This window comes from Phalacrocorax carbo, chromosome 10 (genome assembly GCF_963921805.1).
Source record: "Phalacrocorax carbo chromosome 10, bPhaCar2.1, whole genome shotgun sequence".
Taxonomy (NCBI): Eukaryota; Metazoa; Chordata; class Aves; order Suliformes; family Phalacrocoracidae; genus Phalacrocorax; species Phalacrocorax carbo.
In genome coordinates, this window is record NC_087522.1 from 8076835 (window position 1) to 8102857 (window position 26023).

Consider the following 26023-nt stretch of genomic DNA (forward strand, 5'->3'; position numbering starts at 1 on the left):
TGCATGCAAGTTCAAATGCACAACAGGAAGTGGGGAAGTTCCCCATTATTCAGCAAATTCTCTGCTTCCTATTGCTGTTCAGCAATGGATTGTAATTGTGCAAGTTACAGTATCTTAACCATTTTTCACTTCACCTTTTATTTTATAGCTTCTGTTATGTGTTAAGGAAAATGTTGCATTCACTGAAGTAGCAGCATACCAGCAGCTCCTGAAACGGCAAGATAAGAATTTTCACCTGACTACTCATAATAAATGAGACATGCCTTGCAGAATTCACCCATTTTATTCCAGGAAGAGAAAATGTGTGCACTGGAAGACAGAAACAGAAATGAGGAATGCCAGGTGACCTTGGGAGAGTTACTTCACTTCTTTGTTTCTCTTTGCTGTTGTTTTCCTTGCTAACATTGGTCTGTCTTGTCCAATTAAAGAAAATTGAAGCTCTTTGCATTGTCAGCATATCTAGCCAATAAGGTGCTGACCTCACTTGGATACAATAATGATAAGTAATAACCATGATAACAATTTACAAGTGATGCCCTGAATTTCTGATACTCTGTCTAAGAAGTGTTTCAATAACTTACTAAAGCACATGTTCACCTTTACAACGGGAAGCTGCTCTTAACTCTTGTCAGCTTTAATAGAACTTAAAGGCTTAGATTTTCACCCTGACAAATTCTCCTGGAAGGTGGTTGCAGAATTCTACTGCTCCACTGGTCTGAGAAAAACTCTTCTAATTACAAACCCAAATGCACTCTAGGATAGCTCTCACCCTCTGTTCTTACGTCAGCAAGGTTTTCTCTTCTAGTCTTCATGCCTGTGCTGTATTTAGCAAGATAAATCACAACTCTTCCAGGCCTATGTTTTGCTAGATGAAAGAGGCCAAACTCTCCTCTGAGTTACATGTTACGCCTCCATTAGAACATCTGCTTTGAGATCTAATCCATCAGCCATGCAATCATTATAACCTAATTCTGGACTTAAGATCCTATTAAACTAAGGCAAAACCCTTTCAGTTCACTGCCAGAGTAGCAGGGTAACCAACCCTGGATCTCCATAGACTTCTCCCCAAAATAGAAGAAAGGAACCTGTGTCCTTGCTCCTGAAATCCATTGCTCAAAGTGCTGTCCTTACCTGCCAGCACTCAGCACCCATCCCAGGAGGGGAGTAGAGAGAACAAGCTCCCCTTTCAGGATATGGTCTCTTCCTTCCAGCCTGGGATCATCTGCATATATCTGCATAACTATGTTTAACTGGGTCTAGGGTAGAGAAGTTGTTGGGACTAATGGAATAAAAAAAGCACAAAGAGCCAAGAAAAAAACTTCAGCTTAAAAGAAAATGCTGTAACACATTATATATTTGTAGCAGGAGGGATGACTTTCAAATGCCCTCTGGAAGGAAATGTATAATAAGATCTTTTCTTTCTCTATCCTTTCTATTGACAGCATATCACTTTCAAACATCCTAATTTTGCTGGGTGAAAATGTATGCCCTCTTTAATACAGATAAGTCATTTGCCATACATAAGCCTTGTTAATTTAGGATTAATGTTGCTGAAGTAATTAAAGTGACCTTATGCAAAACACGACTATAGCTTCGTACTGAAGTTCTACTGGTTATCTGTAGGGCTAAGTTCAGTCCAGTGGTATTAACAGTTGGGTTGGCTTTAGCTTTACAGCTTCAGAGGTCTCCAAAATCCACTTTAAAATAAAGGTCTTCTGTTAAATCTTCCAAAGACAAATGAATGTCAGTCGATTGTTCCCAGCCACTAACTGTGAGAAGTACAAACTCTTCAGTGAGGCTTGAAGAGTCAAAGATCACAGACAGAAACCAAAGATGCAGAAATCGTTGTATGTTCTCCTCTAATTTCAACAGCCACCAAAAAAGGTAAACAGAAATGAGTCAATGGGTGGAGGTGGCACTTAAATTGCCATCAGAAAGGTATTGTCACATGCATTAACTTTGAATTTGGTATGGACTTCTTTGTCTCTAGACAAAAGCTCAGAATAACTCTCCACTATACTGAAGAACAGCACTTCCAGTATGAGACAGAATTGTTTAGCAAGCAACTGCTGCCAGGTTAATAATTTATCAAGTACAAACTATGGTTATTTTCATATGGTTTCTCTAGTTAAAAAAAAAAAATCTGCTCGGAAATTTACAGAAAAAGAAACTTCATAGGAAACCAAATGCTACTGCACGGGCAAGGATATAAAATATAAAAGGTTGTTTTGTTCCATAACACTTTGGGTTGGTGGTCATGTAAAATGCTTTTCATGCGCAGCCAAAGATCAAAGTATTAATGGAGATAATTACAGAGCACAACTTGAGAGCACCGTAGCAATCAGTTGCTAAGGCTAGAAAGTTTATTGTAAAATAGCATTTACACCGATAAAGCCCTACTGATGTACATATTGCAAATTATTTTATACTCCCAGGCTACTAGCTAGGATTACTGTAATCACCCCTAGGAACAAGTTCATTCTTTCAAAGAATTTCGTCTTGGAGTTACAAACATCAGCTTTGTCCACTTTTGCAGCTGACATGAAGAAGTCCATTTAGTAAAATCGTTCCTTTATTTGCATATGGGTTCCAAGGACTTTGTTCAAAACCAGCTCATAGTATAATAAGTGTTATCTGCTTCTCTCCTGTTCATTAAATCTGTATTCATTCACTGCATACAGCACTTTTGTTCACCTTCTTGATATCAACAAAGCTAAAGAGGGATGGACTGACCTCAAAAAGAGGTACATTAATAAAAATTTCAAAGCAGAGGTATTTCAAAGACTACTGCCTACATTCACTTCTGATACAAATTCCAGACATTCGTATTGAATTTTGTAAGACACTGCTATTAAGTCAAAGCCAAGTTCAAAAGAAGCATCCCGTTACGTGATATGTATGCTATTTCTGATACAGAAGTCATTATTAAAAGAAATGTACCCAGCAATGCACCACAGAACAAGAACCAGCATTGTACAGTTTTGCAATTAAAAGGAAAAGGGGTTTCATCTTTTCCAGCAGTTGCCTGTATAGATCAAGGGAAACAGGTATCTGAGTTATGGGATACTGAGTACCTAGCACCTGACTGGCTACAGAAATGGAGGTGAAACCAGAATGAATCCTAGCTGCACAGGGTTCACTGCTTAGAAGAAAGACATTTTTGAGAAGCATAATTTTCAATATACACATTGCAGCATCTATTGAAATAGTGCTGCTGAAATAGGGATAGCCTCTCCACACATGCACACGTACACCCTCTGCACAATCTGGAGCCCCTGCTTATGGCCCTTAACCGACTGCTGCCCCGGGCCCAGAGCAAGACAAAACCAAAACAACTTCGCTCCACTGAGCCCTTTCTGATCTGTACTTGAAATTCTCTGGCCAGGTTTTACAGTCATCCATTGCACTGCACTAACACAATCCATGAGTAGATCCTTAAACTGTAAAAATCATTCCTAGTCCCTTTCAAATTCGTTGTTAATATAGACTTAATTAAACTTCTGTAAAGGTACAGGCTTCTTTCTCACTTACCCTGAAGTATCTTGAAAAAAATCGTGCCCACAGAGAACACTACACTTGCTTTTTCCCTCACACTTTGTTCTTCCCCTCCACCATCTGACTTCAACACACAGGACATGTAACAATGCCTGGGGCATCATCCCTGACTTCGGGAGTCTCCAGGCAACCTGCAGCCCCTGTGGCTGTGTTACAGGTGAGAGATGAGCAATACAAAGGAACATTACAGTGTAGAACCTATGGGGATTTTGTGAAGAGATCGAGTAAATAACTTTCATCAGAAGATTTAGAAGGAAAAAAAGCTCTCTACTAAGCTTCATGTCATCAGATTTCAGGCTTGAATAAAACATTCAGGGTGAAACAAAAGCCTCTTCCAAAGCTTATTTGGGTTTGCAGTTTTGCTACAAAGTCATAATTCAGCCAAGGTTGGTTGAAAGCCCAAACATATTTGAAAACACTTGGATGCCCTTTCAAAGGACCCTGAGCTGATGGATGAGTTTGTGTCTAAATTTTGGTAAAACTTAGTTATGTATGGTATGAACTGTTCAAAGATGGTAGTGAAATTACTTCATATACACTTGCATGTCATTGCACCAAATATATTTGTACACGTGTAAGATCTTAAAGGTGGATATTGCTGGCAACATGAGGGTGAAGTTCTTGCAATGAATATTTCTTCACATTTTCCTGTTAAGTATATTATTTTTTTACTTTATTGCAGTGTCACATAAGAAGTCACAGGTCAGGATCCTATTATTTTAGGCACTGCAAAAGCACCAGTGTGAGTCCCTGCCTCACATAATTTATAATTTAATTTGTGGAAGACCAAGATGCCTTTTAGAAAAAGTGATGCTGAATAAGTGGACATTTCAATAATTCTCCATTAGGCCAGAAACTGCTATTGCAAACTTGCTTAACATAGATCGGTGTCTTATAAATGACAGTGTTTGGGGGTTTTTAATTTGCATTGGAAAGCTAACAGCACAAAGAGATTTCTTGGTATGTTTTGCTAAGTTGTTCTTACAAAGCTTTGTTTAAAATTGTTCTGATTGCCAAAAGAGTTTTTTAAAATGTATATAAGTAGAATTCCTTTTTGAAAAAGAAGTGGTAAGGGATTGGGGGGGTTATCCTCCCTTTTGCTTAGCTGCCTCATGATTTTTAAGGAGTTTGAAATCAAACTGCAACATACAACATTGCCTAGTGAATACAGGCTCATCTTTCATGAGATGAATGTCCTGACAACAACATAACTTCCCTTGACAGAAATTGGTGTGCAACAAATCCCGAGAAATCACACTGCAAATATATCCCTAAGAATCCTTTAGATTTCCTAAAGTAGAGTGGAAACTAGAGATACGCTTAAAATCCCAAAAGCAATGTGTACTGTCAAGAAACCGGCTAAATGGCTGCTTCGTGGGGAATGCAGGTAAAGTGCCCTCAAAATGACAGCACCAGCAGCTACAAAAAGTAGCAATGTTTATGACTTATGTCACGTCACATCAAAACAGGTCAGATGATGCATTTTTTGGGGTTGTTTCACATATGACCCTACGAAATCACATGTCAAATGATGGATAAGACGATTTCTCAGGATGCGGTATGCTCCAGGTAAAGCCAGGACTGAAGTGAAGGGCCATCTTCAACATAGTAAGAAATACGTGACAGGATGAGATACCTTTTTCATTCCTCAGTCAAGCATGTTCCTGTGTTGATAAATGGCCAAAAATGATACAAAATAATAGGAGCAATCAGAAAAGTCATCAAAACAGAAAATACCTGTCCTTTTTCCTCAGTTTGGCTGAGTTTCCTCAGTTTGGCCAAACCAAAGAAAATTTTGTCTAAATACTATTATACCATTGTAGATGGTAGATGTAGATTTAGAAGAGCCTATAGTCATACCCTTTCCACCAAACACAAACTCTGCAATAGGAGTAGGCCAAAGTTTGTAGGAAGTTGGTCCATTTTCATTAGACAAATATAGTTTGTAAAGAACACACAAGTTTCAGAACACAAGCCTTCTTCAGTGATTCGGACCTCCATCCAACTTTCACTCCATTTTAGGCCCTGGAGCATCATGCCCTTCAAAAGCAGGCTTCAGACTGAGGCAGTGAAGTTGAGGCATACAAAACCTTTACATTTAAAACACTGAACAAGAAATGGTGGCCTTTTTTTTCAGACTATGACCTAACAACAAACACCTGGGCTGTTTTAACTACTAAAGCCATGCAAATTAAATTAATTATTGTTCTAAAAATTTGCATGTCTCTCCATTTCAGTGCACAAGGGCAATACCCTCTTCTAGTTCTGTGAACCAACAGCTAATTATCTCCCTGCAAGTGGAAGCAACAATCTTTTTTAGTTGGATAAAACAGTGTTTTCATACAAGGGAATGCAAGCATAAATCTAATGTCTGAGAAAGAAAATTCAACCTAATAAAACACTGAAGGAACAAGGCCTGCAGTTCAAATGAGTGGTCCTCACTCAGTCATTGCGATATACTGTCATCATTCACTCTAACATAATGTTGCCAAGATGAAGCACCATCTTACCAGCCATTACCTCTGTTATAGGATTAAACCATTTTGAACTTCTTACAGTTTCCTATCTTTAAGCTATCACATTTTAAGACTAGATTTTTAACATGGATAATAGACCTGCACAGGAGCAAAAGCCTGAAATTCCTCCTTCATATCCTTTCCATGGGTCAGCAGCTGAGGAGGAGAGGCTGACAGGGGCAGAGGAAAGGCAGACCCTGGATTATATATATCCTTTCACTAGACATGAAGGGACACATTCACATTTGGGCCTGTGACAGGACATTCATCATCCTGCTCCTTCTTCTGGAAAGAAAGGAGAGCCAACAATTGCTAGTAAAAGGGGTATCTTAGAGCACAAGGAGCTACTGCTAAAGGTGCAGGTGATATGTGTCCTCTTATTCAAGGTATGAGCTAACCCACAGCATTCACTCTAGTCCTATTTACCTTCCAGAATGACACAGGTGGTTCTTGCTCAAGTCTGCAGAAAACTGTATGCCATACTACCAATGCTTACAACACTAATGTTGGCAATGCAAGGCTGGTTATTAACTCAGAGTAAGCAAAACCAAATTAATCATATATAATACACACACAGAGCCTGTGATTACAATGACATATGTATTGGACAGCTGTGGTTGTTTCCCCAAAGGAGACAGTAACCCAAGACAATTATTAAAAACACAGAAGAGCCAATTATCTTTGTATTTCCTTTCCCATTGTTCTACCAGGTCTGTTTCATCTGAATGCACATGGAAACTGAAAATACTTACCTGCTCCTCAATGCCAAGGTGAATTTAATCAGAAAACTAATTGCTTTCACTTTTCTGCTACAAACTCTTCAATTTGCTGCAGAGATTACCACAGTGAGAATTTTCTGCCAGCAATGAAGTCCAAAAGGAAATGGTCTGTGCTGTTTCTTGGAAGAAAATTGCCATTAGAAAAATCCTGTTCCTTTGCTAGAGTATCAAGGAGAGATGTGATTGAAGAAAGAAGTGTATAGCTTTTGAAATTAATAATTATCATGAATGAGAGAAAAGCTGATGGCTATAGAAGATCTGCATAGTTTATCACCACTTAGTATCCAATAATTACAGCAGTAGCTGCCACCTTCACTGTTTCTATGTAGATTCGCTCCCTGCCAACCCTGGCCCCCCAAAAATTGATGTATAATAACCAGTGCTCTGCTCACAAGTCTGCTGGAAGCTGCAAGAAACATTAATGACAACTAAAATACCATATTAAACTATTTCCAACCACCTTCACCACTCATAGAATATTCACTGTTTAACAAATAAATAAGAATTGCTGAAAGCAAATCTTTGAAGTGAAATACTGATTATTTTTTTTAACCTTAGAGACAGCATTTGATACAGCCTTAGAAAAATGCACTCCTGTGTCATGGTAACTCATTATTTCTTTTGATGTGCTATCACATCTTTATGGAGTGGTGCTAGTGTCAGTCATGCAATGCAGATTTGGAACACAGTGTTGTGTCTGCTTAAATAGAAGATGAGCATACACAGCACATATAAATAATTCTAGTGCTGGCACTTTGGGAAAGGATTTGAGATGACATTTGAAGAAAAGCACAGAAGTCTACAAAGCTGCATTTAAACATATGTTTTTCAGCACTCTGTATTTTCCTTGAAGTATTTTTTTCTTAAACCATTTTGTTACATACCACGTGGAAGATGGTGATCATTAAACTGTGTGTTAAGGAAACCCACACATCTTTGAAAGAGTTAGGAGCCCCAGATCTCATATCAGTGATTCCACTGGACACTGAATAACAACAGCATGTCTCTCAGTGCATCTAGCATATCAGTGATTCAGGAAGGACAACTGTTTACTTTCTAGAAGGAGGATTCCACCACCTTCTACAGCAGCATGCTCTATGGTTAATCACTTTGGCTGTTAAATAAAACCTATACCTTGTTTGTAATCTTGACTTAACATCAGTTCATAGAAATGGAAATGGGAGACAGTGCCAAGATACTTGTGAAGAAAGCAAACAAGAAAGAGGCAATCTAGCTGCCTTGGCAGAATCTGTTTTTCTTATATTAACACCAGAGAATTAGAGGTAATTCAACTGCAGCATTATCTAATTGCAATGGCAAGATGAGGATGGTTTATGAACATCCGCTGTACCAGATCTAAGTGGTCATGCTGTTCAAGGAGAAATGAAAACATGAATTGAATAGGGTCCAGGAAGTCAAGTGCATGAATAAGTAGAACTGAGAGCTAATTTAATGCAAGCTCCAACCTAATGAAAAGAGAGATAATTGGAGGTAATGAAGAGCCTACCAGTGGTAGGAACAGAAGGTTACACAGGCACATAAAAGCGTATATGTTTTTTACATTACAAACACGTACCGCTTGTGTACTTTGTTGAATGTGTGTTCCACAGTGCTAAAAAACACTGGCAGCAACAAGGTAAATCACAACCCTGATGCTCAAGGAGCTTGCAGACCTGTAAGTCTCACACTCTGACTGTCACACAGAGATCTCAAATTTCTCCAGCTGACTTGCAGAAAAAGCAACAATGAAAACAGCAACAGCACATTGTTAACAGACTGAAGGAGGACTATTTTTGGTATCAATAATCCCTACTGACCACCTGCCTACACATTGTCAGCTGACAATGTTTGGTCGCCTCCACATAAGCAGAGTATCCTGTAGGGAGAAGACAAAAACAAATACTGGGAATAAATAAATAAGTAAGCACATAAACAGATAGGAAGGCTGATAAAACACAGAAACAAAATGCATGCAATAGGTAAGGAAAAGAAAACGTCAACAGGGGAAAGAACTAACGCAGAAGCACTTTGCCAGCACAGAGAAGGCAAGATCTGTCAGCAAGAAAGAAGCAATGCTTTAAAAGCAGGAAAACCAGGAGTTATAAAGGATGACAAAGTAGAGGCAGTAGAGGAGCTGTTAACGGTCTCTATCTACATCTTTGCACAGAGATAGCCACTGACCGAGCTGTGAGCAGCTTGGTTTCAGGACCCTTGAAATAGTTTTACAATATTAAGCCTCCTATCATCCTTAAAGAAGTGGAATTACCCATTCAGTTAGTTGACAGAGGAAAAGGTGGAGTTCTCTAACAGTGAGAGGGGCTTAGGGGAACAATCATGGAACCTCCTGGAAACTCAAAGGAGGACCTGTTTTGTTACCGAAAGAAAGAACTCATTGCCATCCCATCTGAAGAAATCACTGTGAATGACAGGCTAGAGGCTCACATATAGAGATATCTTTTGGTTACAAAGGGCTCATGAGACTATATTTATAGCCCAATTTTGAGTATCTCTCAGAAAGCTACTGTCAGAAATGGTCTTTTTATGCCACTGCCAAACAAGAGCACAATAGGAGAGTTACTACCCAGAGCCTAAAACTTAAGTAGGTGCAAAAGACAGCAAGTCTTCAGAGATCAGATGGGGAGAAATAATGGGAATAGGAGCACAATTTAGAGTTTAAGTCTCTGTGAAGCTAACAGAAAGGCTATTCATTTATTTCAATGGACTTTGGATCAGGCCCCTCACTTCTGAAGAGCTTTGAAGTTGAAAAGTGTTAGATGAGCACTCAAAATTCTTATCAAGAAAAAAATATGGCTAAGGAGATGTATATGAGTGTCTTTTAAATTTGCTTGAAAAGGTCAGAAGAGTGGGAATAATGTCAACACACTGGAGGCAATTTAATGGGATTTGAGGGGAGCACTTCAGACACAAAGTGTGAATAACAAAAAAAGGAGTTGAGCATTTGTTAGAAGAGTTCATGTACTATAGACTCATCAGAACTATCTAAGAACTGGTAAAAAAGCTGATGAAGCTAAATCAGGGTGTTTTTCTAACTTAATAATGCCCTGAATGTTTGCTACCTTATCATAAATCAGGGTAAAACATTTTATGTCATTTCTTTGGCAGAAATTCTGGTTTAACCATATCTGCCTCAGCATTTCCCTGTCATCCCAACATCAGTCATATGCTCTGCAAGCAATGTTTTCCCATGTGGGGTGGAAGCTACTGCCTGAGGTTTACAGACATCATTATCAGGACAGCCTCCCTGTAATCCTTTAGCACCATCCTTCATGTCTTATGATCAATGGAATAACACACTTTCCAATTAGGTTCGTTGTTAAAGAAATACAACAATAGAATTTGCAGCTGAAGCATAAATTAGCATCTTTCAGACTGTACATGCAGTTTGAAGAATGAGGTACAAATAAATACAGATATCTAAAAAGCAAACAGCAGTTAATATCTCATGCTCTGGAAAATACTTTTCTCATTTCAGTGAAAGGATACTTATACCTTTATTCTCCAGGAAAACTTTAGTCATATCTCTATTATACCTATGCTACCTTTCAAAAAGTGAAAGCCAGCAAGTCTCTGGGTAAGGTAAACCAAATTAGATTCCAGAATAGAAAGTCACTCCTAGTGTCTCACCTACCCCAAAGTGGTACCCTGTTCATGTCACTTAACACAGCTTGCTTCTCAACTTCAACTAGCAAGGAGTTCAGACAGGAGTCATTTCAGCTGGCAAACAGTAACCTGTAAACTAAGGCAAGGCAGTCACCTGTGAATGTGCATTCCTTACAATAAGATCTATTTTACTATTATAGATAAACTTTCAAACATAAAACAACTATTCACCAAATACACCTATCTTCCAGAATTTATTATTCACCTGAATAATGCCGAAGCTTTCAAGAAATCTAGGAAGTCTGTGAGGACTGGCGACATGGCTGTGTTTACGTTATACCACAAATCATGCTGTAAGCAGACTGAAAATTAACAGAAGTTAACCAGGTAGGTCTTCTGCCATAGTACCTGCATTGTAACAGACTCTAACAGGTAAAGGCAACTCAGCATGGAGCTCAGTTTATCTCCCCACTCAAGAAAACTCAAATATTCAGCTAAGCAAATCAAGATGGGTAGAAGGCTAAATACGTAGGAAGGTTTTCAGATTGAAATACAATGCTACAGGCAAGCTAAGCATTGCTGCCTGTCAAACCTTGCTCCATAGGTGGGCTGCTGCAAAAAGATGATGTTTACCTCTACACAAATCTCTGCTGAATGTTCCCATATGGTACATACTGAGTGAGAAGTGACAAAAGCGATGGGTAACTTGCGCAGTGCCTTCTTCAAGGGTCTCCCTGCAGTCTGGAGCTAATTGCATATCCTGCAGATATACTTCATGGGTTTAGAACTCTTTTTTTTTTTGCTCTTTTTTTTTTTAATAAAAAGAAAGCAATTAGGGCAGCAGTCACACTATGTTTTCATTTCAGCTAATTTATCTAAGTTAAATTAGCTGTTATGCAGTTGAATAGGAGATAATGTTGATGCCGTAAAAAGTGCAAAATAACTGCAGAACGTGGGATGATAATGGTAGAAAGCAGTTTCTGTGGGCCTAGAATTTATAGTCACTAAAACAGAGTGAAATAGCAACTAACTAAAATCTGTCAGCAAATCACTGACTAGGTAACTTCCCATTGTTTTATTTACCATGGCTGAGTGGAATTAACTGTGGTGGCACTATTCATTTATAAACAGCATGCCATATTTATTATACATAAAGCCTTGCAAACAGTCTACCTTGCAAAAGCAGAACAGATACTCTTTTGAGGCTAAAAAAATAAAAGAGGAAGACCAACCTCTTCCTAGAGGTGAGATGTGGTTAGCTGTGGTCCTGACATTACGGAATAGATATTTTTGATACATGGGCATTTTTAAAATACACTAATGTTAATACACATAGACATACAATCCAGGAGAAAGAGTTTAAGTTCAAACAGAACTCAGCCTCAAAAAATAAAAAAACCAAACCAACCAAAACCATAAATATCTTTCTCTCTCATTAGGCTGTATATATAGCACAAGGTGCCAAGTACACCAGCAGGGTGCTAGAATAACTCTTGACAAGCATCATTCCTGGACCTCTTTGATGTCACCTTTCCAAGGATTTCTGCTCCTTCTAGTTTCTCCCTACTCTTCACTGCTGTTTGTCCTCCTCCTGGGCTCAGGCTCCAACACACATTCAGTGGTCCTACAACCATGGGGAGACCAAGACAACTAAAAGTGCTATAAATCAATTTCTCTTTCAGCAAAGAAGCCAAGACAGTACAGATGAGCCAGTAATAGTCTTTCTGTGCCTCATCATAATGAGACACCTAAGAAGATTTTAACTGTAGTCAAAGAAAGCTTCAAAAGATGGAGGTTATCACACACCTTCTGAGGTAAATGTCTTGCTTTGGAGTTATTGTAACCACAACAGTACTTCCCTACAAGTCAGTGACTCTTTCCTCCCACAGTGCCTGGTCCCTTCAGGTGCTCTCTTACAGCTTTCTCTGCTGACATGGCTGTAACTAAAAAAGGCAGTAGATGAACAAATTCTGCAGCTCGTGTTATTCAATCACAAAAGAAGAGAGCGTGGCTTCCTAAAAACAGGCAAGAACATGTCACAATAAGAGAACTTCATTTGCTGTGAAGGCTTACGATAGAGGAGAATACTGTTTAAGAAAAGGAAGGGAGGACCAAATTGGCTCTCATGTAGTCAAATGTAAATCTCTCATTTGCAAAGCCAAGTCACTTCCGTTGCAGAAACAGATTTATGCTGGGAAGACCAAACCTGGAGATAGCATCATAGCTGCAGTACCTTTTTTTGTGAGTGGATATAAGAGTGTCTGTAACATCCATGCTTTCACTTACATGTCAATAGAACCTTAGAACAAGTAGACAATGGAGTCTGACCACCATACACACGTAAATATGTCAAGCTACAGGACGAGCCCTTGTTTGTTCTCTGCTTCTCCAACAGAATTGCAGGGCAGACTGGCAGGAGCTGACTTAAATTTTCAGAGCGGTAACTCCATACTTCCTCCTATATTAATTCCCATTGGAAGTGCTCCCTGTAAGGTTCTACCAGACCATCTCACTGATCTGAGTCTGATTAAGTGGTCAGAATAGTGTCTTCAAACATTCAAAAGATGCTCAGGTCCCTCATCAGCCCTTCCATGTGGCTGTCATACACCCAGGCAGTGTGCAAAACCGAGGGTATGATGTCACAGCTGAAACAAAGCTGTTTTCCTTGGTATTTGGCATGCACTTTAAATAAATAGTGACTGCAGTCTAGAGGGAAGGTGGTAAATGGAAAGCACTGGGAACTATTTACTATAGACATCCCTCACACAGCCCCATCTCCTGCTGCTGAGCGGGTAGGAAGTTCAGGATCAATCACCAGGCTTCTCCAGCCCTCACTGCTGAGAGGCTCTGCAAGGTTTCCTCCCAATCAGTGCCAATGAAGGTTAGAGAATGTACTCAGCTGAAATATTTCAAAATATTTCCCCCTGCATCACTCAAAGCCACAAGACAGTTTCTGCGCACACAAAACTGGGTGTTCATTCCTAATAGTACTTGCCTTCTGATAAACTAAATATCCTAACCACACCACTGGGCCTCATCACATCCACAGTATACGGATGTGAGCTGGGGACTATACACCCTGTTCGAAGTTATTACCTCCTCACCTAAAAGTTGAAAACAAGCCAGAGAAATGCCTTTCACAACCCTAACGTCACCACAGCAATGGACTCCCACTGTTTACTTCCAGACAGAGTTTGGATGAGTCTCAGTGGGCTTACTGTTTACAGGGAAAATGGTGAAGTTCAGAAGGTTCCTCATCTCCCAGACATCTATAATTACCCTGTTTTCTGCAGTTTGGGCAGATGAGGGATGAATGTTAGCTCTTTCCAGCAGCTCTATTTTCAGCCTAGCATCATCTTTTGGCAGTAAAATATGTCAAAATTGAAAACCATCCTGTGTCAAATGACATCTAATTTGCCCTAAACAAAGGAGAAGAGAACTTATTCACCTTTCCCACTTGCTTCTGCTCATCTTGTCCTTACAAAGGGTCAAGAGCACAGAGTTGTGCTCACTTACATTAGCTGAGAATCCAGCCCAAAAGATATACCCCATTACCTCCCTTTTCACCTGAGCATTGAGCCAAACCTGAGCTGTCATCCACATCCAAAAGAGAAAAAGATGCTGGAGACAAGACCCTGTTTTCATGCCATCCTGTTTTGTTTTGTTTTCTTTTCTTTTAAAAAAGGAAGGAATAACATCCCATTTTCTTGCAAAAAGAATGCTGTTGAGAAATAAGATGGGAGACACATTTGCAGTGGTGGTAATGCTTGTTCTGACCATCTCCTCAACTTTTCTGGTCCTGCCTTCTTCTCTCAAAATATGCTTCTCATCTCCAGCACCCCAATCTCTCAGTTTGCTCTATGAATCCAAGGAAATGCCTCAGTCCAGCCAGACTAACTACTTTGCTGTGCTTTACCATTTTATGCTTTTGGCAGCAGCCTCTATTGTTTCAGCCCTCACTAAATAAAGATGTTTTCAACTGCTCCCTCATTTAGCTTGAATAGAATTTCAGTTGTTATGCCCACCAGTTTGAAAGAGGCTCACAGCAATATTCACATTTATTAGCTGGAACCAATAACAAACTAAACACTTGTCATTTTGCATTGCAGCTCTGATCCTATTTTCTTTCTTACTCAAAGAAGCTATTAAAAAAAATCAGATCTTAGAAAGAAAAGTTCAGTAATGCCTCATGAATAATGATGTTTTTATTATAGAAGAGGTTTGAAATTTTTTGGGTTTCCCCACCCCCCACCTTTTCTTATTGTCACTGAAATGGTTGACTGCTTTTTCCATTGTATTAATTTATTTTTTATTCATTTCTCAGATGCCTATCAGAAGGCATCTGGGATGCTGCCAAACTACCAGAGAACACTGGCCAAGAAAGAATAACAAGAAAAGAAGAAAAAAATAAAGTAAAAAATGCATAACTCCCAGAAAAGGTCACCAAATATTTGAGCTCACAAGATCCAAAACAATTCCCTGCTCTACCACAGGCCTCTTCATTGACTATGGGCAAGCCACATCAATCTACGGATTTCGTCATTCCATGGATAGCTCTCATTCCTTTTTAACAGAAAAAGAAAGAAATCAAAATTCTTGGGAAAGGAAGACTAGAGAGGTTACCTACTCAGGGTTCAGTAGGAAATACCACATATCACAGAATCACAGGTCGGAAGGGACCTCAGGGATCATCTAGTCCAACCTTTCTAGGAAGAGCACAGTCTAGACAAGATGGCCCAGCACCCTGTCCAGACGACTCTTGAATGTGTCCAACGTGGCCGAGTCAACCACTTCCCTGGGGAGATTATTCCAATGGTGACTGTCCTCACTGTGAAAAATTTCCCTCTCGTGTCCAATTGGAATCTCCCCAAGAGCAACTTGTGTCCGTTCCCCCTTGTCCTCTCCATGTGACTCCATGTAAAAAGGGAACCTCCATCTTCTTTGTAGCCACCCCTTAAGTACCGGTACACGGTGATGAGATCCCCTCTAAGCCTCCTTTTCTCAAGGCTGAACAAACACAGTTCTCCCAGCCTATCCTTCCCAGTCCTTTGATCATCCTGGTGGCCCTTCTCCAGACCCCTTCCAGCCTGTCCACATCCTTTTTGTACAGCGGGGACCAGAACTGTACACAGTACTCCAGGTGTGGCCTGACAAGCACTGAGTAGAGTGGGATAATGACTTCTTTACCTCTGCTGGTGATGCCCTTTCTGATGCAACCCAGCATCCTGTTGGCCTTCTTGGCTGCAGCCGCACATTGTTCACTCATGTTGAGCTTTCTGTCCACCAGGACCCCCAGGTCCCTTTCCACAGAGCTGCTCTCCAGCCAGGTGGATCCCAGTCTGTGCTGCACTCCTGGATTATGTCTTCCCAGGTGCAAGACCGTACACTTCTCCTTGTTGAACTTCATAAGGTTCTTGTTGGCCCACTCTTCCAGCCTATCCAGATCTCCCTGCAGAGCAGCTCTCCCTTCTGGAGTGTCTACTTCCCCACTCAACTTGGTGTCATCAGCAAACTTCATCAGGCTACACTTGATGCTGTTATCCAGATCACTTATAAAGTTATTGAATAACATTGGGCCCAATATCGATCCCTGGGGGACCCCACTAGTGACATGTTGCCACTTGGAAAAGGAGCTATTTACCACCACCCTTTGGGTGCGGCCTGTCAGCCAGTTCCCCACCCACTGCACAGACCACTTGTCTAGGCCATAACGCATTCATTTCTCCAGGAGGAGGCTGTGGGGGACCGTATCAAAGGCCTTGGAGAAGCCCAGGTAGACAATGTCCACTGCCCACCCCATGTCAACCAGGCAAGTCACTTTGTTGTAGAAGGCCACCAGGTTTGTCAAGCACGATCTGCCCTTAGTGAAGCCATGTTGGCTTTTCCCAGTCAGTTGCTTCAACTGACTTGTGATGGCCCCCAGGAGGATTTGTTCCATAACCTTCCCAGGGATTGAAGTAAGGCTGATGGGCCTATAGTTACCTGGATCCTCTCTTGAGCCTTTCTTGTAGACAGGGGCAACATTTGCCTTTCTCCAGTCCTCTGGGACATCCCCCGTTCTCCATGACTTCTCGAAGATTATGGAGAGTGGCCTTGCGATGGTGTCAGCCAGCTCTCGCAACACTCTCGGGTGGATGGTGTTGGGGCCTATCGATTTGTAGGGGTCAAGCTCCTGTAGTAATTCATGTACTAACTCTTCCTTCGCTGATGGTGGGCCGGTGTTTGGATCAACCAGCAATTTCGTCCCCAAAGCCTGGGACCCGACAGTGTTGGTAAAGTCAGAGGTGAAGAAAGTGTTGAGGACCTGTGCCTTTTCAGCACTATTGGTGATTGACTCTCCTGTTCTCTTTAACAGCGGGCCTATATTTTCCTTCTTTTTCTGCTTATGGTTGACATGTCTGAAGAACCCTTTCTTGTTATTTTTGACATCTATGGCCAGTTTCAATTTGAGCTGGGCTTTTGCTTTTCTAACTGCATCTCTGTATGCTCTGGCAACGCCCTTGTAGCTCTTGATGGATAATCTTCCACTTCTCCATCTCTGGTATGCTTCCCTTTTGGATTTGAGTAGACCCAGGAGGTCATGGTTGAGCCAAGGGGGCCTTTACTTCCCTTTTCTTTGTAGGGGATAAACTGGCTTCGCTTCCAATAGAGAGTTATTGAAGAACTCCCAGCACTCACTAGCTCCTTTGTCTTCCACGGAAGCTTCCCATGGAATCCTTTGCAACTGAGCCCTGAGTGAATTGAAGTTTGCTCTTCTAAAATCCAGAACCCTTGTCTTAGAGCTGACCTTCAGCACACTCAGCAGGATCCCAAACTCCACAATATTGTGGTCACTGCAGCCAAGGCTGTCACTAACCGAGATATTACAAAGCAGGCTTTCTCGGTTTGTGAGTAGCAAGCCCAGCAGCGCCCCGTTCCTGGATGGCACTTCTAAGATTCCTATGAGGAAGCAGTCCTCTACGCATTCCAGGAACTTTCTTGTGAGTCTGACCCACACATCACTACATCAAAATGGAAAAGTTTGGCATTTGGATCCTAATTTTGATAACTAATTTTCCCTTTCTGTAATAACTCTGTGCTGCTGGAAAAGCAGGGGCAGGGTGGTAGAGGGAACACATCTTCCTGGAACTCAAAGCAAAATGAAACACTCAAATAACTAATGTAAAGGTAGATTTTTTAAATTCTTCATTGATCTCACACATTCCAGCCAAATTAGTTTTTCTTTAATTGACAGCATTTCCTTCCTTTATTTTTCATTCTCTTCCTTTTCACCTATGAAGTTGGCAGAACTGGGAATACTTCTCCTGAATGACTGTCCAAATGCCTCCCAGAAGTGTTTAGAGCAAGAAATACTATGCATTAATTTGTTCGGTTTAGTTAGGCATGAGAGGAGTATTCCTAGTTTATGTACTGTATTTGTTCTCAGTGGAAAAGAGCCTGCTCCTGGAAGTGGTAAACAAAATGTTTGTTTTCTTAGGAACCAAAGCCACATATACCCTTACTAATCTGTGGAAAGTACATATTGTGCCCCAGCTGTTACTTTATGGCTTTTGAAGAAACAAGAAGCATACTAGGAAATTAAATAGTAGTCAAAATAAAAAATAGACATTCTTCCTGAGGTATATAGTGTATTTAGGTAACACATGTAATTATACAAATGTGAAGATAAGGAAAGCCCAGGGATAAAAATAGGCCAACAGCGTGGGATAATTCATAGGCAGTAGCCTGAGGGATGTGTGGGACATAGAAAAAGAGTTCAATAAAAAATGTGATTTACGGACCTCGTCTTTCAAAGGCCATCATTCCCTTTTGACCATGAAAACTGGGTATGTACACTCTCCCACACACTGAAAGAGCCTGTGCTTGCACACATTAGCATCTGTGCATGAACTAGCACTTGTTCCTTAAAATAGGATTAGATCTTGCTCCATCAGAATTTACAGGTCCCAGCGCCTTCCTTTGATACAAATCAGATTGACATCACACATGCACAATAGCCTATGAAAAACAACTACTTCACTCCAGGAACAAAAAGAAAAAATACAGGTTCTTTTGTATGTATACCAATGTGGACTCTTGCACAGAGCTTGAAGAGGTCTGGGTAAAAGTTTACCAGCAAATATGCAAAACTATAACTCCTTTAAGCATTTTCAGTCCATACTGAAAAATGACAATGGAAGCGTTAATACTACCCTGTCTATAGTTAAATCTCACTGTCTTAGGTTTTTCCAAGGGACCTATTACACTGGTTTATAAGTACCATCAATGAAAACACCATTCTCAAATAATGTGAACAATTTTAAAGCCAATTTTCTTGTCAGTTCTACACAGAATAAGTGTTCTTATATAGAGACCTTAGAAGTTTTTTAGAAAGCATGGAATTTATACTGTGCAAAAGGACTCGTCTCCTGCACACAGAAGGAGGCCAGCTCACATCTCAATGGCCAGTAAGTGAGTCTAGAAGTAGAAAAAAAAATTTTTTAAAGAAAATTGAAAAAAAAAAAAAAAAATTCTGCATTTCTTCAGAAGGTGAGGGGTTTATCACGAGCTATAGAGAATTCTGTCTACTGTCCTTGCCTGACTGACAAGAATAAGGTCTCAAATAGAAAGTGCTGCTAGGAGCACTTATCCCAGTCTAACTCCCCAGTTCACTGGACATCAATAGAAGACATTCAGTGTCACCAAAAGCCAGACCAAACCTGTAGCAAACTTACTGTTGCTCCCTGAGGAAAACACCACAGTTCTTCAAGCAACACTATGATCTCAGCATCAGGTTACAGTACATAAATCGCCGCAGTTATGAGTTTACCGTTCAAACATGGTCATTCCAAATTTCAACCCTAGACTGCCTTGCAAAGGATGGACCATTGGCCATCCATTAATTGAGGGAAAAGGCAAGAGGTCCTCACAGGAATATACAGGCTCATGAAACCTTACCAGAGTCAGGCTGAGCCAGCTCTCATATTAAAAATGCCAATTCTGCAACTTTCAAGCTTTATTTTAGGTCTCATATAAATCTGAACTGGATATCTTTACAAGGTAGTATTCACTTTGGTCCCCACTAGGGCATCTTGAGGACTTTACTCTGATCACTCCAACTGCCACTCATCTCTAACATGTCACAGTTTTTAATTTAAAGGAATGTATTTCAAACTCATTGTGTCTGGAAACATCTGACATTGATCAAGCCACAGCACAGCCTGCCAGCTGTCTAGAAAAGATCAAACCAACCTGGTGACATAATCTTAGCACCTGTTGCCATGGGGCTCTCGTCACAAAAAAGGATAAGTGAAGTCACCCAACATGCTTCATATGTCTGAACTTGCACTCCAGCAAAAGGCAGCTAAAACACGGGCTGGGAATCTGATCAGTCACCCTCCAGACCCAAGCAGGGCCCCATGGACATCAGTAAGACACCACACAGGCCTTGAGGTCCTGCCTTTCGAACTGAACAGGCTCCACGATGAAGGCAGCCATCCTACTGTTTACAATAATACCATATAGGCTTCAAAAGAATGGTGGTCTGACATTAACTGGCTCTGGAAACATGAGCTCATCTATCATTATGGCCATTAGGCTGAAGACACCTGGCTGAGAGGCAGCAGGGAGAAAGGAGGGAAACAAAAAGAGGGGAAAAACTGCCATGGATGTTATCATTAATACATGGAGGAACCAATATTGTAAGGTGTTTTGTCATGTGTCTGAGGTATAGAACAGCTGCTTAGCTAATAGCATTATACAGGATCATGACAGAAAAGAGCATTAGTGATATTATAGTGTAGGAAAGAAAAGAATTATGGGCTGCATATTTTTTCTCAAAGACTAATATAATGAAAAGGGTTCTACTGAAGCCACTAAGGCACCCTTCAAACCACATATATTATAAATCAGCAAAGCCCTGAGGCATCATGTTTATATAGACACTTAAATATAAAATAAAAATACTCACTCTTCGTTTCTGAGTAGAGATTCAATTACTGTGAGCTTTAGAGTCTGAATAATATGAAGCATAAAACTGAGTTTTGTCCCCAAGGTATCTCTCACTTGTGGACCATTTAAATCACCTAGTTGCATGAAGCAGACAAAACAAATTAAGCCAAAAATGCAACAAAATTAGTCTTTTATCTGTGAAATCTGATACAAACTGTGAAATAGAGAAACACGCAAAAAGCACTTGGGGTATGAAGCATCATGAAGCCCTCATCAGCCGTACTTCTACCTTTTCCCTAATTCTATAAAGCTCTCCACAGAAAGGCAGGAAATATTTTATTACTGCAACTATTTGACAAGCTGATCTTAATACCCTCTCACTGTCTAGGTGAATCAGTGCCAGACTAGAGCATAATGAAATTTCAAATATAATGCAGTATAGGTGATTACGATGACAGCTAGAAAGTTCATTGAGACTGTTCTGTAACTGCAAGTTCTTTTTTTCTTTTCTTTCTTTTTTCTTCTTTTCCTTTTTTTAATCAAATTAGAGATTGGCCACTAAAGCCTTGATTCTATAGCTGAGCAGAGGAACACACAGTGCTCCTGCTACCTCAGATTAGCTCAGCTGAGTTCAGCAGAGTTCAGCACAGAAAAGTGCACCAACAGCAAGTTAAACGAAAGAAGCCAAAGAATTTGAACTTCCTAAAAGCCTAGGTTTGCAGATCTGGGGGTTCCTCCAGTCCCTGTCATATGCTGCTATATCAGCATGGTAGAAATCCAATTGCTTCCTTACCCAGCCCTTTTATAGCAAATGTTCAACTACTGCATTGTCACCTGAGGCAATTCTGCCACACTTGTGTGAGTAACTTTTGTAGCTATTATTGGAGGGAGAGGAAAATGGTAGAACTTTTTTTCATGAGTAACACTGAACCACATAAAATCTGGTACGCGGGCTCCTCAATTTCAACAAGGATTCCACAAACATTAGAATAAAGCCAGATGACCATGGAAGCAGCCAAAGCTGTGGGTTTGAAAGGGTTCTCAGAGACAGACTGACACCTGCCTGTTTTGCAACAAAATGCAGATTCACTTACCTGACCACAACAGCATCCAGTGTCACTTTACGTATCTCTGCCAATTACATTAGATATCCCCCTTGATTGTTGAAGGCTTATTTTTCTTGGCCACCCAATTCTCTTTCATTCTGCAACTGTTTTTTAAAGCTTTTCTCATTCTACATCATCAAAATAACTTCCTCACTGGAACGTACAGAAATAAAAATCCTGAAAGTAACTGCCTTTTCATCAAAGCACACAAGACTGTTAAAATAATTGCAAAAGCCCAAAGGTTCCAGCAAGACAGAAATTCAACACATAGACACTGTGGGGTTAGGCAACGTGGTTTTTCTCACAACCACTCAAGTTCTGCAAGCATAGGGCAAACCTGTGTACAACATTACCTCTGCATGTCTGTGCTGTAAATGTTCCAACACACCTGTGTGCTCTTCCCATACACAATACAAAATACAAGTCTGGTCTGGCATACACTGAAGTCAAGAACCCTCAACACCACCAGAGAATGCTGGACTGGGCCCAACATGTAGAAACAAATGTATAAACCTCTAGGTAAAATGAGTTCCTGGAGATTTAGGGTAGGGCAAAGTAATAAAGAGCAATGGACAGTTCTGCCAGGATGGACTTGCAGGCGTTGCCCAAGACTGCAGGTCTGGGGACTCCAGGAGCTGGCAAGCAGGCATGCTATACTTAAAGCAAACTGCAACATCTCCCTGTGACATGGCCAGTACCCACTAGACTCAGATAAATCCAAACAAATATTGATTGCCTGTGGCCTGAAGCAGGAAATCAGTGCAAGACTTTTGTTCTTGAGCATGTCAAGAGCTTCCCAACTAACTTTTTGCACTGTACCAGTACACTGCAGTGATTGGAAAGGAACTTTCTTAAAAGTCTCTGTGCAGTGCTCCCAAGCATTAAAGGATTCTGCTAACAGTCCTCTGAGGCTAGCTGAATGTCACTTTATGCTGCCTCAGAGGTGCAAAGCAGCCTTATCTGGACCAAAAGCATGGCCTTCAGGGCTCCAGAGCTGAAAGGCTGAAGCACTAAACCACTCTGTCTTGCCAGCCACTATAAAGAGTCATTTAATTTAGTCAACCTCATTTAAAATAGAGCTTGATAAAGAACAGGACCGGATTATTTAATAATAAAAATGGAACTACTCCTCTGGGTTGGATGACAGTCCAACATTCTTGCAAGAGAGAAAAATGGTAAAATGTTTAATAAAATTTACAGCATTTCATTCAGATAAAAGTTAGAGGATGCTCGATTTATGGGCGATATTTGGCTCAGAGCAGCAATAAAAGTCAGGTCAATAAGTGATTCTTTTTCCTAACTTGGAAAAAATATTCTGACTAAACAAAGCATCACTATAAACCACATGTAGGCAGGAAAAGGAGTCCCCTGATAGAAAGGCAACCACTGAAAAAATAGCAAAAGGTGGCTTTCTTTTAGATATTGGAAAATGTCAAAGCAAAGCAAATTACTTATGTGTGTCTGTAAATAAATTAGTGTCTTGGAAAATATGAACACTGAGTTGGAAAGAAGTCAGGAAGTCAGTCCCTGGCAAAGAAGCTGGTCTTTTTAATTAAACACACTTACCACGGTCATCAGCGAGCATGCAAGCCTAATTCGATTAAATGGAATGCTTCAAACTGAAAAAAATCCTGGAAGAAGGAAATAACAGCAAAAAAAGTAAAGGAGCTTTTCGAAAAGAGTTGAAAGCTTGTTGCAGAGTAGCCATGGAGATCTGTCTGTCTAATGGGGGAGAAAGGAGGTAGAGAAGATTTTAATGCAGAACTCATCACTAGAGCACGCTCATCTTTTATGCTTCTCAAACACTTTCTAACAAGGCACTGAAAAACCCTGAGTGAACTGTAGCTAATACTTCAGTTAATATAGAAGAAAAACTTCTGCAAACTTAAATGGCAGCTAAGTGAGCCCCAAGTCCTCTAGATTCTGTGTAACGGTTTGCTCTTTACTTTATCCTACTAGCAGCAGAATTCAATTCAGGCCCCACACTGTATGAGGGACTGAATGTACCCACAGTAAGAAACAGCCCTCTGGCCTGGAGAGGTGACAAACTAGAGCTAGAAGGGGGAAAGCTGTGTGAAAGATAGGATTTGCCCTATTTTACAACTGAAAACCATGGCACAGGCACATCAAATGAGTTGCCCATAAGTACTCTGTGGTATAGCCAGAAATGGAATCCCACTCTCCTCAGTTCTTTGCCAGTGCTTTAGCCTTAGACTACCATTTCACTGCTAGAAAATACAAAAGAATCAAACCCTGCCATATCCCAGCAGTGAGCTAAAGCATCCCATTCGTGTGACAGACAGGCAAACTGAGGGAAAGGAGAATTAAAGGTAATGAAATCTGTCAGAGGCTCATTTGTTTTGAAAGGCAGGTCACTGATTTAGGCGCTTAATTCAGGAACCCACTCAAAAACTCTCAATCCCAGAAGTCACCCTCAGTGCACTCTTATTACTGCCATGTTTTGCGCTGCTGCTGTACAACCCCACTGTATTTTTTTTAATTACACCATCACTCTCTGCAGACATTCCCCTGGTTCCTAGGCTGGAATTACTTGAAACTTATTTAGTAAATACCCAATGCCAAGAAGTAATCTATTCCATTTGAGCTGGAAGCAGAATAGCCAAATAGGAACATGACTCAAGGCTCCTCTGACTAAAGAGAAAGAGAACAAGGAGATGTAGAAAACCACAAAGGGAAACTTTCCAGTTCACCTGTACCAAACACAAAGTTATTTATGAAACTGGTTGTTTGTAAAGATTTCATGCCAAGTGCTGGCAGGCAGCTGCCTTGTATTAGGGTCAGGCTGCAAGCGCATCTATAATGAAGATGGGGAACAGTCCAAACAAACATTTAGAAAGTTGGGAAGTTACTGCTTTCCCTTTTGCCTAGAACACAGATATAATCATCCTGAAATGCACATGTGTGGAGGCACAGGTCCAAACTCATGTGTTCTTCCTCCCTGAGGTCATAACCATGTCAGACACCACATCCCTTGAACTACTACATTTATCAAAACCATTCTTCCATAATAAAAAAATGTCAGTTAAGTTTTGGGGCTTGGATATTTTTTTAAGGACCACAGAGTACACAATGAGAATAACAAGCTTGAACACAGTATAAACATTGAAGTGGATAGACCATTGCCTGGCAGTAATCACAGTAGGAGAGAAGCCTCCCTGGCTCTCTGAGAACCACCCTGAGGTTGATTTGTGTCAGCCTTGAAATTTTGTACACATGCCCCAAGCCCTGCAGTTCTCAAGAAATCACAACTGATAATTGCTGATTTATGACCATAGCCTTTGATGAACAGGTTTACCAGGCAAAGATGATTTACTGTATGTTTCCTGCCTAGGGAATTTTTATTTTTAAGAAATCAAAGTAAAAGGAGGCTATAGCTGGATTACAATCAGCCACCATACAGAACAATACCATCCCCTGTCTGTTTTGCCTCATGATGTTATCAAGTGGACTTCACAGCATGCTGAACAGACCCACAATGTCATTAGGGTAAGTTGTGGTAGAAATTGGATACTTAAAGTGTTACCCTTCAACCTGAGTCACAGTTTGGCAGGTGAAATATTGAGATTCTTAAAGGAAACAGTGCAGCAGAACTAGGCCACTAAATACCAACTGCCACCTGAGGTAAAGACAACGTAAAGTCTGCCAGTTACACCTGAGATGTTAAGTTGCTTTATAAAAAGTTTGAATTCACATTGGTTTGTCTTAGGATGATGATGTGTGTTTTTTTATGTTAGTGATGCCATTAAATATAATCCCAAAGCAACACACCAGAATACAGCAAACAATCAGTTCACAGGTACCAGGTCTGGCTCTCTGTGTCCTAAAATGTCAAGAATCAAAAAATGATATTACCTTTGCTGCAATCAGGATCCCAGACATGACACAATGAAGCGGATGCTTGCAGATATGTTTTCTGAAGAGAAACAACAAAAAAGCTATATATATAATGACCCCATTCACTATTAATTCCCTTGCACTCACAAAATGAGGCTGAGTCAGCAAAAAACTGGAAGATGCCCCACTTAGCCTAAATTTGAACGTGAAGCAAGCAGAATATTCCTACTCAGTACAGCCATCACCCAAGAAAACTTTCCAACTCACTGATTACATTTGTACTCTGCGAACAACAAAGGGACAAACAACAACAGGCAGCTAGGCTAGAGAAAAATTACCAGTGATAAAATAGGACAGGTGATCACTCTAATGGCCCAAGCTGTCTTGGCTACCACTTCTCTCCCATTGTTCAAAACCACAGGAAGATTTATTCAGGAGGAAAGGAAGTTTTAACACCAAGTCCTTGAAAGGCCAAGATGAGCCAGTGGAAGGGATTTGGTGAAATAAAAAGAAAGGGAAATAAAAATATCTAGGTGGGGAAAATAGAAAGAATTTTCACTTGAGTATCAACTTCTCCATTTAACACCACTAGAATTTAGAGATATAAAAATAACTGATTTCTTAAAATTTGTCTACAGCTTGAGTGTCACATGTCAAATAT

At 40.4% G+C, this 26023-nt stretch overlaps 1 long non-coding RNA gene across 1 annotated transcript in view; it reads right to left on the minus strand.

Annotated features, from left to right (window-relative positions):
• Positions 1-26023, minus strand: part of LOC135315117 (uncharacterized) — an 88242-nt gene that overhangs the window by 20674 nt on the left and 41545 nt on the right. The window contains exon 3 of the long non-coding RNA XR_010374562.1: positions 25381-25441. This is a non-coding gene — a long non-coding RNA (uncharacterized LOC135315117). The remainder of the gene's footprint in view (positions 1-25380; positions 25442-26023) is intronic.